Source organism: Myzus persicae, unplaced genomic scaffold, assembly GCF_001856785.1.
Source record: "Myzus persicae strain clone G006 unplaced genomic scaffold, MPER_G0061.0, whole genome shotgun sequence".
NCBI lineage: Eukaryota > Metazoa > Arthropoda > Insecta > Hemiptera > Aphididae > Myzus > Myzus persicae.
This window is the reverse complement of record NW_019101047.1, coordinates 416,756-437,716: the sequence shown is the minus strand read 5'-3', so window position 1 is coordinate 437,716 and position 20,961 is coordinate 416,756. Positions and strand designations below refer to the sequence as shown.

At 40.0% G+C, this 20,961-nt stretch overlaps 1 protein-coding gene across 5 annotated transcripts in view; it reads left to right on the top strand.

The window, feature by feature from the left end:
- LOC111027516 (brain tumor protein) overlaps positions 1–20,961 on the top strand; it is a 65,799-nt gene that overhangs the window by 32,118 nt on the left and 12,720 nt on the right. For 2 of the 5 annotated variants that reach the window (XM_022305915.1, XM_022305914.1), the window contains exon 2: positions 15,221–15,270. The gene's annotated coding sequence lies outside the window, so the exon portion shown is untranslated. Of the gene's footprint in view, positions 1–4,181; positions 4,486–14,541; positions 14,899–15,054; positions 15,150–15,220; positions 15,271–20,961 lie in introns of those variants that run through there. The other 3 variants (XM_022305917.1, XM_022305913.1, XM_022305916.1) reach the window with 3 other exon arrangements.

The window sequence follows — 20,961 nt, the reverse complement described above, 5'->3', positions numbered from 1 at the left end:
CCTGCAGAAAGAGCACGGCGCAAACGGTGTACCAATACAACATAGTACACTATATATATATATAATTAAATACACAAATACATGTATACGTGGCTTTTCAGTCTGTATTTAATGTCTTTGTGTTATTATTATTACGCGATGTGTACACGATTATATATTTTATGTTGTTTTGGTCGGTGAAAAACGCGTAACGATTGAGATGTCGGCGTAGTGGAATGTTTGTACAATAATAATTGTGACTTATCAAAATATCATCACATAATAGTATTATTATGTTGTGCTGTGGCACTGCTGTCTTATTATTATACTTATACCTAACCTATATGGTATATAATATTATGTTTACGAGTGTTGGGTACTATTATATTCGTCGTCCATGTATATTTTAATAACCCGCAACTTTTTTATATGCGAATCTCTATACACCTTGTATATACATGGCACTTAAACTGAATACAAGCCCACTCTTATGTCATTCACTCTATATAGACCCAAAAGAATACAAAATCCATCATGCTCGCACTATGGCAGCTGCGGGTACATGAGTATATTATATATTGTAGTAGAGAGTGTATTATAGAATTGAAATTTCGTGATAGCTGCAGCACCTCCTTGACAATATTTCTCATCATTGTGTTGTTTACCTGCATTACCTATATAATAGTATGCACCTATACACTTTAAATCATCATACGTGTTTAAAACGTCCGTCCTTATCCTAGTAGATACTGCATTAGGCCAGTCGTCCTATACAGGCATCGTAACGTCTGTAACTCGTATAAGTATTAAATAATAATTTCCACATTGGACCAACCTTGATTTTTCGTTTTTCGATTATTGTATCTATTTAAACCCTCTTGAGTGTATTGTGTATAATATAGTTTATACAACATACATACACCTACACAATATAATACAATATTGTAATTAATAAACAACGAAGCGGGTATTTTGACTGGGGCAGTCCGTTTTTGTTAAAAGGGAAAAATCCAAGAACGTGTTGACACCATCATACATATACGCAGCATTTATTACAATAATGGTAAACGGAACTATGAGAAGAGGGGATTATGGAGTCCTACCCAGCTCATGAACTAAAAAAAAAAAATTCCACGCTCGTCAAGGAAATTAATTTTGTTTTGTGAAAATAATTTAATAACTTTAATAACATAGTGTGCATACATTACGTATTACAATATGTATACAATAAAAAAATGCATATCCTCCCCATGAGAAATATTCAACTCCACCACCGACGGTGGTAAACATTATGAATTTCGCATGCACGGCATTCGTAGGGTTGCAACTGAACATTATTTCATAATATTACGCGTACGCACATAATATACAAAATATACACTACGATGTGTCGATGTCATCTACTATAGTGCAGGTACATCATTATTTTTTACCGATAAACTCGTGATCGTTTTTGCGGATCCAATAGCCCATCCGTTTGTTTATTTCAATGCATTGTATAATATTTTCTGAGCGGTTATCATCACGTTTCGGAGAATATAGTCGCTCATCACATTCGTATATACACAAACACAATATAGGTAGTGTGTCCGGTCCACCTTGGCGCACATAATATATAAAATCAAATATAATACGTTGCGTGCGACGAGACGTGCCGCAGCAGCGTTACGCAACAAAGACGACAGTTATTGAAATCCTCTGGTTTTTTTTTTCATCGCATTACTTATTATTAATATTATTATTATTTAGAGTTAATGACGCGTTCGATATCGAGTGATTGGAAAGTGCGTATATATTCGGTTGGTCTCCCTTTAACGCGATATTTTTATTCGCCGGAACATCTGTGCTATAGTGTAACTGGTTTTGATGGAATGGAAAAAAAACAATCCACATAAATATATATGTATGTATTATGCTTCGTGTATAGCTGCAATTCTGTGTCAAGTCCAATAATTATTATCATTGGAGACGTTGATCGATCTGGGGAGGGGAGAGGTCTCATTGTTCGGGATTACTGTTGGCGGTATAGTATTTCGGTTTTTCGGCGACATTTGTCACGGACACACGGACACAATACAATCTATACGCTAACACACGCTGTACATCGCCGCCGTCGAAATTTTGCCGGTTTAACTGGTTTACCCCCACAATAACAATATAATATGTACACGTATTTATGCGATATGCCCTCCACAGTGTTTCTGTGTGTCTCTACCTCCCTGCTCCCCCCCCCCCCACCAATGCGCGGCCGTCTCGCTCGGCTCTCTCGTTTCCGAATAATGACGTTTTCGATTCAACAAGCTAAACGTTTCTATTATCGACCGGGTAGAGTCCCGCTGCGCAAAGGCCCACTGCTGCGGGCACAGGGTGTCCTAATGTCGGAATTATTAATGACGCCCCAAGTGCGTGCATGTAGGTATATACATTATATACACTACCTGTGTATACCTATACAAAATATTATTCCAGCTACCTTATACCTATACACATTATATATTTATATGTGTACTGTTTGTCGACTTCACCTGGCCGCGCCGCCGTCACCACCACCACCACCACCGCCAACGGGTGCTGCAATAATTTTCTGCGTCTCCCCCTCGCCACCGCCAAAACCGTGTCGCGTATTACAAAAGCCGCGTTATTAATAATCGCCGTATGTCCTATTGTAAACCCCGCGCTTTGCCGCTCCGGTACAGTTAATACCTATCTATCTACGTACCTATATAAATACGTATTATATTATACATCATTTTAGATACATCTACCTACGTATGCGTACGCGGTGCTCATCGACCGTCAGCAGACCCTGCCACCACCGTGGTGCCTGTTGCGAACAAGTCGTCCACGAGAATGCACACGCCAAAAAAATAAATAAAGTGCTTAAAACACTAGTCGTAGTGTGTAATATTATACTCAACGGTGCGGGTATAATAATACGCAAGATATTATGCTGGTCCGTGGAGCGGGGAGGGGGTCACGGAAAGACTCGAAAACGGATATCGTACAATATGATGATATTGTGTTACCGCGGTCGTGCTAGCCCTTGTCGCATGCGACTATGTAGCACTATGAGTATCACCAGTACGAGAAGACCGGATGACCGGACGACCGGTTCGTCAAAATATAACGTACACCAACCGACACCGCGGTTTCGGGCTTTTCTATGTACCTACACAGATTATATTCTATTATTTTATCGTCGGTAGGTTTCGGGGACAGAGGAGTGAATGTATAATATGTAACGTCATATGTACAGAAATCGTTTCGGGCCACAACGTAATAATATCTCATTCGGGTCACATCACCACTCTTTACTCACATTTACAATGAAAGTCGCGGACACGGGAACATATGGAGAGAAGAAAAAATTGAAAGAAAAAACGTATAAGTACCGTCGCGACAAGTACGTTGAACTTGTACACATTTTTTCGTCTCTATATATGTGTACCGGGTACCTATATATAGTATATACATATATAACGCGAGCCTGTACCTACATACACCTAACGTCTCCCCAGTATATACATGTACTGATGTACATGCGATCGTGAATTAGAATTAACCATTGTGTGGTAATTTATATATATATTATACGATATATAATATTTTTGTTTCGTTCGACGACCGACTGCTGCAGCTGTAGCGGACAATATGTTTTCGTCGACACCCGATCGCTGCCGATACACGCACTTATATAATAATAATACACTATACATCCCATCTCCGACGTATACGTTATTTCGTATCGCTGTGTACACAATATTATTGTTGTAATAATATAATATGTTCACTTACCGCCGCCGTAGTTTTTACATTGCTATTACTGTATATACAGTCGGGTATTTCGTCACTGCTTAGTAGTTGCAGTGCGTTGTGGGCTGCATACGACGGCGGGTGGGAATAGCGTGAACCCAAAGTATGTGCGCGCGCTCACTCGTTCGTGTGTGTGTGTGTGTGTGTGTGTGTGTGTGTGTGTGTGTGTGTGTGTGTGTGTGTGTGTGTGTGTGTGGGTGTGTGNGTGTGTGTGTGTGTGTGTGTGTGTGTGTGTGTGTGTGTGTGTGTGTGCTTGTATTTCAGAGTTAAAGAGTGAGAGAAGACAAAAAAAAAAACTATACTTTTATGTATATATAGTGGGCCTATAGAAGCCTCGTGCTCGCCTATATAGATTTGTGCGTCGTACGAACAACAAGTGTGTTTGTATATGGTTTTACGTGGTGTGTGTGAATGTGTGTGTACATGCGCGCATGTGAGTTCTGTGGAAAACGCGACGTCATTCGGTGGTCGAATAAAATTTGAGTTTAGACAAATGACCGAAACGCACATCTTGTTTGTGAAGTGTTGGTACAGTGCGTTCGTTTACGTCCATATTACAATATTATTTTTATTAGGTACGCAATAACAAACGACGGTTCTATTATTTTATGTACATACGCATGTTTTACGTCGGACGAACTCGCGGAGAGCTTTCTTTAACGGGCTTCAGCGCTCCTCCTCGCGGCACTACAAGTAAGGAACATAATGTGTTTTTTAGGTTTTTGTGCAAAACTTTTTCGCTTCGTTTAAATTTTACTAAAAGATTACCGTTCACGATCGATTTGATTTGATTACTTTTCCGATTCGTTTTAATACGCTTTTTATCTTATACACAATACAATACGGAATTGACTTTTTCAAATGTAGGTAGTAGTTTTGAAAACGTTCCTATGTGCATTAAATATTTTATTATTATAGTCGTATCGGCGGTCTCAACTAAGCGTATAATCGAATGAAGGTTGTCGCGAATATTTGTTTTGCCATCTCAAGAATCACTAAATAAAATAGTAGGTAGTTAATATTTCAACGGAGTATACAGAGTATAGAGAGTCCCTGAAGACTGTGCTAAAAATGAATTTCCTCAAATGTTCATTAAAAATGCACCAACTGCCGCTAAACATAACAATAGATAAAAAATATAAAATAACTTTATTTAGTTATATATAGTAATTTTTTTTATATATTTCTATTTCTGATTGTAAAAAAACTTGATTCCCCAAAACAATGTTACCTTTAAATAATTCGAACCGACCACCACCCATTATTTTAGAGTGCGAGATAATTGAGATCGTTTTAAATTGTCAGGACTGAGATGCTATTCGTTTATCCGTGGACCACGGTTATCCGTCTATAGTACTATTTAATATGAAGATTTCAGTAGAATTATTTATTTCCTATACCTACGACATGTATACAGTAATAGTGTAATACAGGTAGAATATATGAATGCTTATGCAAAATGAATAATAGAATATATTATGTAGAATAACCGCGTGTGACAGTCGTCTCGGCGCAGTGTCTAAAAAAAGCTTCAAATTTCGTACCGTGCCTCTAGTGCAGTGGGACAACGTGTATATTATAGTGGTGGTACTTTATTATAATTTGTAGGTAGGAGTATACAACTGTACCTATATGCGGTTATACCTATAAAATAGATGGTTTATCGTAACGTCGTCGCGTGGTGTCACGATTCCGTATCCGAGATCAAAAAATATCACAGTTTGAAATCCGACCGAACACGAAACAATACGACGTGTCCATAATACTAGTACTATTATATTTTGTATACACGATAGCAACAAAGCACGACGACGTGTAGAGACTGAGATTTTGTTTGTTTTTAATTAACGCTCGGAAAAAAACCGCCAGATATACGACCGGTCCACCCCGTTCGCGATCGCCGTTGTCGTCGGCACACGAAGGGTGTGGCGGGGTACTATTATAATAATTAAACGGCGGCCGACGGTTTTGCTAAAGTTTAACGCCCCCCCCCCCCCTAGCCACAAGATCCATGGTACACAGCCGCTTCCCCGGCGCGCCGAGCTGACGCTGAGAGAGAGAGAGAGAGAGAGAGAGTGAGAGAGATCACTATATAATATCATTACGTTTATAGCTCTACTCTCGCTCGCACGCACACCCTTCGCCCCTTCGCCCACTACTACTTAGCGGAACCAGTTGTGTTACCTATACCGAGAATAGAATATTATTACTATATACACGCGCGTATATCATTGAACGTATACATATAAATGTATGCGTATGCAATATTTAACATATAGGCACTGAGAATACGTTGTCGTTAGGGGGGTGTGGAGGGGAGTGGGTAAACTACGCTGTTATATTTATACACGCACACACACACACACACACATTTATATATTATGTATAATATCATATATATATACGCAAGAATATAAAACGCAGTTACTGCAGAGCACTGCACGTACACACTGCGAGCACACGACCGCGTACAAACACTGAAACACATACAGATCATCTGCGGGCTTTGAACCCGCGAGGTGTACTCTGCTCGTGTATACAGACCACCACCACTCACTATAATATATTATAATTACGTACGTATATATATATATATATATGTCCTTTGTTCCACACAACATTGCCCGTGATATTATACCGTTTTGACGTCGTCGTCGTCGTCGTCGTCGTTAGTCGCGATCGCAGATGGTTACACGTAATAATATTGTAACGTCGCGTTATTATAATATTGTTTTTTTTCTCGGGGGCGGCTAGGAAAACCGGTCCTTACGGCGGGGGAGCGATTTTCGAGGGTTTTCCCGTGGCTGTGGGAGCTGCTGTGCACGGGTCAGCTGGAGCTGGAGCCGGAGGGTCAAGTGGTATATATCTCCGGGCGCGGCGGGGCGAGAGGAACACATCACCCTGTGACCGTTTTCTTCGTGTGTTTGCACAATAGTGTAATCCGATATTATATAATATTGTAATATGTTAGTGGCGAGGTCAAAGGGACGTGAGAAACGAATCGTCTCGCCGGGGCCGTGTGCACATTATTTTAAGCAGCAGTCGCATTATATACGGCTAGCTGCCCGCTCGCACAACGCCTAAAGAAAGGGCGCGACTGGGATAAAACATTTTTTCGGCGACCACGTTGGATTTTAAAATTTCATAGATTCTATTCATTCTATTCCACGTATGTTATTACGAACTGCAAACGCACGTGCATAATTTTCCGAATGACCGTTTTCGAGAGGGGGTTATGGCGTTAATAGCGAGACGGTATTAGCATTACTTGGGGAATCTAAAATATATTCTTAATTCAATATTGTACAACACATATGGTACAGTATTTTTAAGACGGTTTTATCTTTACGATTTGTTATCAGGTGTTCGAGAATTTCAAAAATACAATTAAGTGCACTATAGTCCGTACGTGTTTTTTTCACGCAATACGCATGTAACTGTGTGATATTTAAGTGCATTACATTATATTGTCTTAATAATTGACCTCGGTGTTACGCGAACTAGTTCTTGGGATTTGTAAATTAAATTATGCGTTTGTTTGTTGTTTTTTTTTTTTTAATTGAACTTGAACTATATATTTTTACTTGTAATTCTTATACACCTTTGTTATACGTTACCTAATGTTATTATAATAGTTACAACAATATAATATATAGTCGTCTTTGGTTTATTCATTATTAAGACTTAGCTATAAGTTTTCTGTCAATCACCTTGTTGAATAGGTTTAAAATATATTATTATTATGCGTATTAACCGGTGTCGACTATATCGAGTCACTCGTCAACACGTTTAATTTCGTTATCTACCACCCACATATACCCATCGTCATTAAAATTGTGTACGCCCTTTTCTCCTCGCCAAATCGGCGGATTGATCCCATTATTCATTGTTTATTTGTATCCGAGCTCGTGCGCTGAAGATCAAACCAATCAACAAAATACCTATATGTACGGTTATCCTATATAATAATATATAATATCGCGGGTAAACATCAATATTGTTTCGCTGAAGCGTATCCTCAATTTAATTCATACATTATATACCTACATGGTATAGTGCTCGTTACGTAAACTGTATATATATATATATATATGTATACACACAGTTTTAATATATGCAATCGGTTTTAGGTTTATTTTAGACGGACGGCAAGTGCCAATTAACCTTGAACTACTTGTACGTTGAACTTTGATTGGTTACCGGTTGTTGGTATATTATGCACTTAATATTCGATCCATTAGTTTTTATCCCAAAAGTTTAGTTGGAGAACGATTTTGGGATGAACAATAGTTCCGTGTGATGTGTACAAAAACATAAATATATTTACGTCATATAGCTATATAGTGTGACAATACAATACACGTTTTATATATACATATATATATATATATACAATGAAACTAGGCGGTAAAACATTATTTTTATTTATGCAGTCTTGTCCTGTGGGATTGAAAATTAGTATAATATGTCTCGACGTCTCGTTTTTGTAGCGTTTATGTTTTTAAGAAACTGTGTAAAATGTAATTGTTCGAAAACATACCCCTGCAGAGGTCGAGAGAAATCTTTTTATCCGCCGGTTTTTTCCCCATTTAAAATAATATTCTTACAAATCAACGGCGTTTGTACGCGTGCATTTTCCACTTACACGTTATTTGTTGATAAGATTAAATGTACCGGATTATATGGTGGAATGGGAATTCCACACCATTAAAAAGCCTCGTTATCGTTGGCTGCAGAATATAATATTAGTTACATCTACTTGTATGCGTACAACGCCAGGTTCGCTGCTGCTAATATACGCAATTTTTATACCGAAGATTTCTCACACAGCTGCGCAGTGGTGTTTGTTTGTGTTCGCGATCGACATTTCCGGAGCCAAGAGCGAAAGTAAAATCAATTGACCGAGTCGCATACATTTGCATCTATTAACGAAATGAACATTATTATAATCATGATGTTGTATTATCGAATAAATTCTACGGCTCCAGAGAGCTGTTTTTTTTTTTTGTAGTTTTCTTTCATAATAGCCATACGTGTTTCATCTTGTAGCGTGCAGGTGCCAACGTGCAGGTTACCTGGTGTCCTGCAGGTTATATCTGCTGTAGACTTGTAGTATAATATACACGATGATATTGTACATGTACACAACGATTTTGTCGCCACTCTTTGTTCTCTGTGTTGTGCAATTTATGATAACATTATGAGCGGCGCTTTCCTAAATTTATTCGTTCGTTGGACCACAACCGGCGTAGGCGTCCGGCCAACCGATCCGTCGGGATTCCTTGCTCGCAAATATTATTCAACTCGCCGGACGTTAGAAAACAAACAGTTCTCTAGTCACGTTGACAAGAAATTACGTCGCCTGCCCCGAAAAAAATCAAAACTTGTCGGTGCAGGTCACTTGCCTCCCACATAAATTTGTCCGACGACGTCTTATTATAATATTACATAATACGGTATACCAGCTGGCAACGCAGTATAGGATCTGACACGCATTAAATACCGTTAAATCTCTATTCGATCATCTGAAATCTTCATAATATTATAATTATCATTAGCCCCCCCCCCTCCCCAAGCTGAGGCTGAGCCGTCACGTGGTATATGTTTTTTTCCCCTTCGCTCGGTTAGAGGTAGAAATACTCCATCCTGATTCTTGGTACTCGGCAGTTTCGGCGTCAGTCGTTGCCGTCTACCGGAACGTGCGAAATAATAAATCCAAAAAGGTCGTAACGGAGTCCCGTGTGTCATATATATACGCTGTGTATAAAGTATATATATTATGGGCGTTCTCCCACGTACGGGCCAGACCAGACCAGACGTAATCCGAACCACGACGTGCGGGCACCACACGTGCAGTGTTTTTCGGCCGACGTTTCCTCTCTTTCGGCGGCGCATATATAATACATTAATATATCATATATTATAACGCACGAGAAACGCGACACTATACTTACGCGGCGGCACGACGACACGTGTGAAACGCGCACCTCCCAAACGACCCTGCGGCGGCGGCCTAACCTCCCCGCACGCACACGGCTATAAGTGAGGACCGGTGTGTCTCTTTCTCTAACTATATCTCTCCCCGTCCCTCTATAGTAATGACTCGCCGAGACACTTAATAGTGTGCTATCCGTTTTTGGTTTTTACTCTCAACGAGCGACGGACGAGAGGGCGTATAATATTAGTATCGTTGTTATGCACACGACGAGAAGCCCTGTGTCGCTGCGAACTATATACGACGAAGACGACGACGACTACAGAGCCGGTTATTTCCGCCGCCGTGTAACACTATACATGGCATATCCTCCGGAGTATAACCGCAACGCATTATGCACTGCACGCGCATCTTCTCGGTCGCCCGCCCGCCCGCCGAAACATCGAAAACGATCATGATGATGATGATGATTATTATTAATATTATTTGTCGTTCGAAACGCGTACCCTCTGTCTTTGATACTTATAATATTATTATGTCCACTACAGACGGGCCGCCACCGCCGAGCTCCAAAAACAATGAACCTACGGTGACATGCACACCGGACGCGTCCACCTCCCTAGGTTGTACGTGTAAACGTGTTAGGTACAATTTACAATATAACTATATTTTCAATACGTAATGTATCATATTATTATAACAATAGTATCGTACCCATACGAAATGCGAAATTTCTGGTTTGTCGTCGTGTGTGATCCTTCTTTAGAATACTCGTGATTTTCTTCTTCTGTTCCTCAACTGATCGTGTCATCTGCGAAAGACAAATGAGAGACCGTACTATGTGTGTTGTTTGCATATTATAATTTATATTATTATATCAATATTATATGCTCGGCGTTCGGTCAGAAGTTTTTTCTCGAAGTCCACCCACCGGCTGACACGTTTTTTACCTCACCGCCGCGCTACGTCGAAATTATTACCATTTTTTTCACTATTTATTATTGCATATTAATAATAATCGATAACGGAGGTTAGGTATACATACAATAGGTATACATGATAAATAATAATATACGTCACGCCTGCGTCGTGTAATATATACATATTAGGACGTATACGCATGTACACTGTCCGTCGAAAGTATACTCTACAACGATATACAGTGCGAAAAAATACGATATTATACGTAACAATAATAGTAGTAGTAATAGTGCTAATTTATTGTGTCACGTGTCCGAGCTCGGCGAGTAATAATAATTATAATAATGTTTACCATACGATAAGAAAAAAGTAAACCGAAAATGAATATACATTATTAATTATTGTATCTGCGTGGTCGTTGTTGACTGTTGTCATTCATCGATTATAATTATATGATTATATACGACCAGACTAAATTGAGTGGCATCCATCATCTGTACAGTGTCCTCGCAAAGGCTCTTTTGCGTGAAACTGTGGTAGTTGTACACAATATTATAAACGTTACTGTGTGTGTGTGTGTGTGTGTGTGTGTGTGTGTGTGTGTGTGTGTGTGCGCGCGTGTATTTATGATTTTCTTTCACTACAGAGTCCGTTTTTGGTTATGTGTGCGTGTATAAAAGGCGACGACGGAGAATGATAAATTAATGGCTCGTTGAACTGTTTTTCCGAAGAAGATTTAAGAGTCTTCTAGCCTCTAGACGATGTCGCTGGTGTAGGCTAGGGGGGGGGGGCAATGATTTATCGTCCGGGAAAAGAAACGTTTCCGAATGTGCACCGCACACGACACACCTACGTATATTTACTGCACGTTGCGCGTCGTCGAAGTATTAAAAACTTCTCGGTCGCCGACTTTTCCTCCGGTTAAGTCGGCGAGTGTCGTCGGCGGGGAGTGAGGGTCGGCGGACCAACCTAAGTGTAACAAAATCGTAAATCCCATCGGTGCGTAACGAAAAGTCGCTCTCGGTCTCCCGAGCTTTATCCGCCGCATACGTAGGTACTGTGTACATGTATTATTGTAATTGGCGGAGCGTTCGCGTGTACATTTATATTATAATTTATATGCCGCACACACACACACACACACACGTTCTTGCACACGATTGATGTCCGGAAGATAGGCATTTCGAGTGAATGGGTGGGGTGGGGGGGGGACAAGTAATAGTGTACGCGCAAAGAGATGTTTTATTATTATTTATATATATTTTTTAAATTAGAATCGTTAAATATTCCAATCTTCAGGGCAACGATGTCGGGTCGGTTCGTGCCAATAAACCACGTTTCTCTCTCCGCTTTCTGCGCGGCAGTAGTTATTTCAATACATCAAAACACGCAACAAATGCGAACCATTTAGATTTATATTATAATATTATTATTGTTGTTGTCGCGCCGACGCCGCTCTATTGTCTCGTTATTTCTCCATAATATATGATTATTGTTACTACTATCATCATCATCATCATCATCATTATTGTACGAGTTTTTATTGCATGTACAGTGTGTGTTCTCCGGCGTTTTAATTACGACAGTAATAATGTAATAATGATATATTATCGTGTAAAATGAAATATAAATAGTATATTATTATTATATAAAGTTGTATTTGTTTATCGTTATTATAATTTTTTATATTGTAAATTGTCCGGATGTTTATGACTTTGCGTGTCATCGACGGCGACGGCGACAACGACGACGATGACAACGACGTGTGTGCCTCTGAGCGAATCGCATAGGTATATATAATAATATAATATTATTGTCACGAAAATATTCTCTCTCCGACTCTTTCCGGTTTTCGTTGCGTACATTTTATTCAACATGATAATATTCGTACGTGTACAAACACAGCAATTATATTGTTTATGTGTATTACAATAACAGCGTAGTCGGTACTATATCTTATTTCTTATACACTTAAAAGTTACTATGGCAGCGTGCGCGCGCGTTCAATGTTCATTCGTCATTCTCGTCCTTTCGTTGCTTTTCTATATTATTATAATTTATTAAACAATATGTGCGCTTTTCATACAATTTGTCATCGCGTTATTCCACGAACGTAGCACCTATATATATATGTATATTATAATATTTGTGACTATTTGGCTATGCATTATAATTTATAATATTATTTTGTTATACAATAGTGTCATTAGCGCTGGTAATTTTTTTACCGTACGTGTAAATGTATCTACGTACGTTTTTATTACTTGTCCTTTCGGCAGTAACTTTTTAGACCAAACCTGTACAAACACAACAAACACGGTGAAACACTATAATATAATAACACGCCAGTATGAAACGCCTTTTGAAACGTTGTAGACAGTATTAAATATTAATCATTAGATAGTATCGATATGTTCGTGTTTATCCGTCTTATGGCACAGAAATATAAATACCTTTATTCCACGTATTATAATATCGTGTTTACAGCAGTGTACAAATTGTAGACTCTTGTTCCGCGATGATAATAATATGTACACTCCCGTAGTCGCGTACGCGTTCGGTATTACTCACCGATTCGATAAAAGTTGAAATGTCAAATGAATAACAAATATTTACATAATATTTATTTTACAAACACGGGAAACATACCTAAATAACATCCAGATAACATGCAGAAATAACGTAAATCAACGTATAAATAACTAACAGTATATTAACTATTTAATCTCATTTTCGGACAATACAAAATACCTTTACTAATGTACAGAATATTTATAAAACTAGTAGGTGATTGTGCTATACATCCAAAACAAAAATATTGTTCGGTTACGGCAGTTTACAAAATAATCATGTACACTATGGGCACTTTAGTCTATAGAGCTTCTCTCTTCATTGTATGTGAAAATATTATCGACTGAAATAATTAGGTAAAATTATATTTTGATTGAAAATGTGTATGTTGTTGTCGAAATTTTATTTTATCGTGTCCCGCGCAGACAGCGTTTGTAAAGATATACCTCGACTCACGCGATTAGTCTTTTACTATCAAAATAAACTTGAATTGCGTCGATAATAATATTAAAAAAAAAAAAACCTCGACGTTCGGCCGCAGTGGTCACTACTCTGCTCTGCGAATCGACATGATAATGTTTCGTACATCGTTAGTTGTAATATTTTTGAATTGTTACCAGTGGCGTGACAACGAGCAGCATATTATTCCAACGTAATATTATTGTTTATATTTTGTCTTGCATATTTTACCAATGTGTACCATCATACAGTGTACAGGGGAGGGGAGGGGTCGCCCTCAGCTCCACTCGTCCGAGTTTCCGCGAACTCCGTGACCGACCGAGCTGCGGTGCCGGTGTGTCTGGGGAGGCCATTTGATTTCGATTTCGTATTTTCGCGGAAAACGAAAAATAATGAAATTACGAAGCGTAATCAATGGTCGGTCAAGCGTGGTCGGACGGCCGTCGGCACTCGGTGCGGCAGTTGCATCGGGTGCCGGTGGGGACGCCGAGCGAACGAAAACGCGTGCCCCGGTAGAGCGCGCTGCTGGTGGCGCGTAGCCGGCGCGCACTCGGTCCCATCACCTGGGCTACCGGGTCGCCGCCGTCACCACCGCGCCGCGGCAGACGATCAGTGATCACGCAGTTTAGTTGATCGGCCGGTTCCCATACCGTCATTCATGCAGACGTCGCTTACGTGCGCGAGCCGGTTCAAAAAAAAAAAAAATTCACGTTTATGTTTTGTTGATGGAAATAATAAGTTATAATTTTATTTTTACTTTTAAATTCCGTACGTGTATGTTAGTCCGCTGTTAAGTTTTTTTTTTTCTCATTATTATTGATTTTTTTTTTTTTTTTTGATTTTCTTCGTGGTTTAAGAACAAACGAAAAAAAAAAATGTTCGAGTGAAACAAAAACGAATGAAAAAAAAAGGAAATTTTCATTAATAACAAAATCGTCACGACCGCACGCTCGTGTGTGCAACAGTATAGTCGTTGTTATTTTTCCTTGCTCGTTTGTTTGTTTGTTTTATTATTATTAAATTTTTATTTTATTTCGTAAGTGTTAATAAGTGTTATTATTATTATTATTATTACGTTTTTTTTTTTTTATCATTCGTTGAAGACCCGCTAGTGCGTTCGTTTCCGATCGGTGAGAGAGAAAAAAAAAATACACACAGAGCAGAATAATAAGAATAACACGCGCGCACGCTGTACAATCGCGCACCGCAGGACTTTGGTGGTAAGTTGTCGTCGCCGTCGTCACCGCCGCGGCAGTCGCTCGCCGGCCGTACACACTCGCACGCACGCATCTATTCCCACGTTTTTATCGCTCAAACGGAATTTCCTTGTATCCCGCTTAAATTCGTGCCGCGTGTGTGTGTGTGTGTGTGTGTGTGTGTGTGTGTGTGCATTTTAACGTTAATTTATAAATATATATATATATTATTTTGCGCGTGTGTACAGCGAACAGACGATAATGTGACGTGTGTCGTTAGTATTATCGTTGCCACCATGTATATATTTAGCCCGACTAATGTGGAAAAATTTTTGTTGTGTTTCAGAATGGAATTGAGACGACCGAATTGCTGTAATTTGTTGAACAGTGTCAAAGGTAAGAGACGTGCACACGATAATAATATCATTAGTTGGTCGTTGGTTATTATAAGATATTTTTTCCGCGTTCGATTTCCATTTGGCGTCCCTTTCAGTTTAATAATAATAAATAATAATAATGAACCCTCAAGTGCGTTATAATATTCCATGACAGAAAAAATATTCGTTTGAAGGTAGTAATATTCTTTCTTTTGACCACGACGACACGAACCTACGGACGGATCTCAACCCTCCCGGTGTGCATTCCACACAAGGTGTATTGTTGTCGGTTTAGGGGGTAGTTTCGGTCGTAGTCAGGTAAAAATCAGCTGGTCCTTTGTGCGCGTTATGTACACGACGTCCTCCTACGGCGTAGGGCCCTTGACACGTTAGTTGGTAACTCGTGGGGTTTTGCGCAGTTGGCCGTCATATTATTATATTATAGCCGTGCCCTTGCATCGCCGTCGTCGCCGAGGAAGTAAATTCATGTTTCAATACCGTAGTTAGTAGTTATTACTTATTAGTAACACACACACACACACACACGCGTAGACTATAATAATAATATTAATATAATACAGTATCGTTGTCGGACAACTGCGATAGCGAGCACGTTTTGTTATAATTGTGACTCGGACGTCGACAGATATGATAGAAACAAAAAAATCAAAATAATGTACACATTTAGAATAAAAAAAGAATAATAATCTGCTGAATTTCGATTAAACATGTTTCAACAAATAAAAATATCATATTATGCGTTGTTTTGGAAATTGTATTAATCGTTTCTGTCGAATCCGTTGTTTTTATTCACTTCCCCTGTCTTTCAAATTTTCAAACCGATGATGCAACACATAATCGCTGAGCGCGTTCCCTGATTTTCGAGAACGCATCATAAGTAGTTAATCTATGTCACCCGTTGACGTCGGGCGTTCAATTTTTTCTCAAAAGGCTAAATCCTAACAATATAAACTCGAAAAATGAAAATAAAAACCGATACAAACGCTTTTAATTCCCATTCCCATGCCAACCATCCCGTCCCACTCCGCCATCACATCACTGTTGAAAATTAGTCATGGTTGTGTATCAGGTCAGTGTGAGATCATTCCGGGTGAGAGAAAAGCGTTAAGCCTCCTCGTAAGTGGTAGAGCAATAGAAGAGGCGAAGAGCGGAGCACTATGTTTCGGTGATACCGCATGGCGTGGGCGTGAGACACGTGGTTTTAGCCTTGTTCGCGGGGCGCCAGTACCGAACGTAATACTATTATCATTATTATTTATTTCCATAACTATTAGTATTTTAAGTGCTCAACTCGGTCGTGTGTTGTAGAAAAATTAATACTCGTGTACGACCGGTCGACAACCTTTGAGCTGCGCTCCGATCCGACGGGGTCGCACGCGACCAGTCCTCCGTCAAGAACGATCGCGCGCTTTTTTTCTTTTGTCGTAGTAGCGGTGGCTGGCAGACGCGACAACATTGCCAGCCGACCGACCGACATGGCCGGCTGATGGATGGGGTAGGGGTAAGGCGGCGGCGGCGACGACGACGACGACGGTCGACCGAGGTTCTTTGTTTCGGACGGATGCTCTCCTCCGCCCGCCGACCGTCGTCCCACACCAATTATTGTTACGGTCGACCGGCGCGGAGAGGCTCTGCCGCCGCCGCCGACGTCACGGTCCATCTCTGCCGAAGATATACCTTTGTCCTTCCAACAGGTCGACTACCCCACGTTTATATCTATATGTTTATGAGGTACATACCATACGCGCGGTTCAGGTAATAACGATATTATGTATATACCACGTTCGGTACTGTGGGTACTCCCACACACCCACACACATCGGTCGTGAGAAACCACCGACGTCTGTAGGTATGATCGTATTTTTCAAAAGGGAACGAAAATATACAAGAACCGTCCGTGACGGGTGAAGAGTGTAGTAGTAGTATTAGTAGTATTAGTAGTATTAGTAGGGGGCGGACTTTTAATGACCCGCCGCCGGCCTGGAGGTTAGGGTCATAGCGATGTTTTTATTTTCAAGGACGACTAGACTTTCTCCCGCTGTTGAGTAACGCGCTACGGACGATTTATACGCGTTACTGTGTACATATTATTATTATTATTATTATTATTATTATTACGATTACGATTATTACGATTGTTATGTGGGTATTCGTGTGTCCGTTTGTAATCTTCTTTTTTCGGCGGGTTTTTATTATTATATTCCGACCACGCCGAACTCTAATCGGACGCGCGTTTTGTATTACACCGTATACCGATTTTTATTTTACGCAGTTTAGAAACGTCTGCTTCACACACGACCGGTGGTGGTGGTGGCCGGAGCACATTATTGCTAAGTTATTTTCCGGAGAATTCGTTAAATCCGACATAGGTCTTAAATTAATTATTTGTCGTAATGATTCGTCGTCTATACTCGTCACATTCGTCGTTTAATCAGCAATAGCGTCGTGATAGAGAGGTACGCTGCTGCAATGCAATGCAATATTAGTTGGTTGCAAGACGTAGTAGTGGTGGTTGTGTACAATAAAGAGTAAAGACGTATTGGATTTCTTATTCGAAACACAATCGTAATAATAACGAGCTCGTATATTTCATCACATTATCCTTAACGACATTGTATAATATCATCGTCGTCGTCCGCCGAGTTATTCACGTTATTATGTTTTTTTTTCTCATAACTTTTTTAATAATCGTATCGTAAGTAAGAAATAAGGTACACACACACATAATATTATATTGTATATTATTTTGTTTAACTCCACTACTCGAGGTGGCCCAAGTTACGGCCGTGTGCGTGTGTAATAAATAGAGCGACAATTACGTGCCGGGGCCACATGTGTGTAATCCGTCGGGTGTATTATTCTTTTTCGTGCCTAGAGGGGCGGTCGCGACGAGGAGAGTGACAGAAAGAGAAAAAGAACGAAAGAGGAGAGAAAGATTACCACGACACAGACGCGGCGGCGAGTTAATCCAAACACATATTATATTCTTCTTTGGGCCAAAAACCAGCTGGTGCCAAGCATCAGCTACCGGGTGGTACACCCGTTTTCCTTCCTTTTTATTTGTTTATTTTTTTATTTTTATTTTACCCATAGCCATATTTATAGACGCACACGGTCGTCGTCGTCGTCGTCTCGTGCATTATACTCCGGCGGCACAACACACGTGGTCCGCTTCGTGTCGTATGTTTACGCTGCAGTCCAAAACGCCGTTAATTGGACGTTTTTATTTTCCCTCCGTCGTCGTGTTTTGCCCCTTAATACTTTTCCGCTTTGTTTACGAAAATTCATAATAATAAAAACTTTTATTCATTGTTTGCCCGACGCCGGTGGTTTCCATGGCGTGTAATGGCTGTGTGGTTGTTTAGGTGGTGGTGGTGTGGGGCGACGAGGGGAGATTTGGAACTACTGCGACGACCGTGTGTGCGTGTGTGCGCGACCTGTGTCGGCTGTGCGTTTCTGATCGCCGCCGCCGCATTTATTATTACTATTATTTTCATTATCATTATTATTATCACTATACACGTACATAACGTTTGCTAGTGTGTTCGTGTGTGTTTTGGATCGACGGGGCACAGTGGCACTCATACATATTATTATACACATAACGTACACACATGTTGTGTTCGACGGACTACGACGACGTCGTTTCTCTCCGTCTCGTATTATTGATCCCCTTGCGTCGTCGTCGTCGCAGCAATGTATAATAATAATATACGACGCGTCTGCACAGAGGACCTGGCTGGCGCGCGTTCCCAAAATACCCGAGGGGTTCTCAAAACCCGTTTTTGTTTACAGCCGTTTCGGTTTCCTCGTCGTCGTAAATAATATTTGAACTGTTGCTGCTGGCTCGACTTGCGTTTTTCATTCCATATTTCACACATACGGATGCATACAAAATATGTTAATTATAATTATGACGAATTACGTCAAAGAGGTTAGCTTAGCTATTACGAATATATATTTTTTTTATTTAAAATAATATTATATATTATTTTAATAATGAATATTTTAACGATAATGTCATTATTATTATTTACATGATATTCCGTACAGACATTTTACCCTCGTAAACACCACCCTATACTCATTATTTCAAAACTAGTCGACCACGCCGGTCTCTGCTGCAGCTGATCAGATGATCGTCATTATCACAGGTCAGTAATTAACTCGATCCAATGCTCAACACTCGTAAATGTATCTTTTACGGCGTTCGAGTTGTATGTATAGTACGCACTGTTGTAGTATAGCAATACCGTCGCTTTGGTGAAATCCATTGCATAAAATATGGTAAACAATTTTGGTTATGTCGATTTTATTTATTTTATTCGTCTCCGGTATGTCTTCATAAATACATTTTTTTTGAGCTGTCGGAAATGCCAATCGCGTTATCGTCATATTTCCGTTCGATATTTTTGTCTTCTATAAAATAATGGTTTATTGCCATTGTTTATATACAACCAATGATTTATTCATATTTTTTTACACTTAAAATTATTAATTAACATAAATGTGTCTAGCTATGCGTGTGTGGCGTTCAGTGACATCACCTGATGACTCAAGATTTTTTTCTGAACGTTTAATCGCGAAGTCGCGTGCTTTCCTCAAAAACTATTCGTTTTCCCAGTTGTTGAATTTTAAAACGAAAAAAAACTGTACACTACGACGTCCCCCCCCCCAAATACTACAATACTCATATCGTGCACATTATCGCGATCCTCTGGCGGTAACACTAATACACTATCACGTTTTCCTCCGGTCGTCGACGTTATCTGTAAAAACCATCTAGCCCCGATACTTAAGCTTCGGACGTTTCGCTCAACTAATTAATCTGGATTACCACCCAACGACCTGCCCGCCGGATACGTTAAAAGTTATCTCTCTCACGTCTACTCCCGTTGGGTTTATTTTGTTTATTTATATACTTTTCCGGCCAGTGACACGCGCGCACACCCGAGGTGTGCATAATAATATTAAATAGCGTTGTCGTAGGTAGATTTAGTTTCCAACCGTCGTCGTCGCCCAGCCGGGTCGGAAACTTTCGTGACGGCGGCGTTTTAAATTTATGCTAATATATTATTATTATGCTCCGCCGATGCACATGTAATAGTATTATCTAACCCCTCCGCCGCCGCCGCGACGTTGGGTTACACGCGATTGTTGTTTTCCTTAAGATCACACGGGCGCGCATGTGTACGAGTCGCTGTGACTCACCGGCGGGCCAGCCGAGCGTGTTGTCTCGTTGCTTACTCCTACGCGCGTGCGCCCGCTCGTATTAGCAATGGGTAGGCACTCGACGGCGTGTGTTGTACAGCAATTACGTAAATAATTACACTCGTGTGCATAATATCATCATCATTATTATTATTATGAGGACCGTTTTACAATAATAATAATATAAATAAAATACCACGTTTATGGATCTCGCCGACAAAGTGCTTTCTGTGCGTATTATTAATATTAACGCGATTATTTAAAGAACATATTATTATTTCAATTTTTCGAACTATATTTCGAAAACTTTCCGGGTTTTCCGTGACGTCGAGGCGACGAGATATCGTTCGTTTGTCATTATTTATTTTAGAGCGTACTAACCGTCGTCGACCGCGATCGTGGGTTACGAATCGCCAAATATTATGCTCATTACCTATAGTAATATTATAATATATACTTATTATACGCACACGCTCGG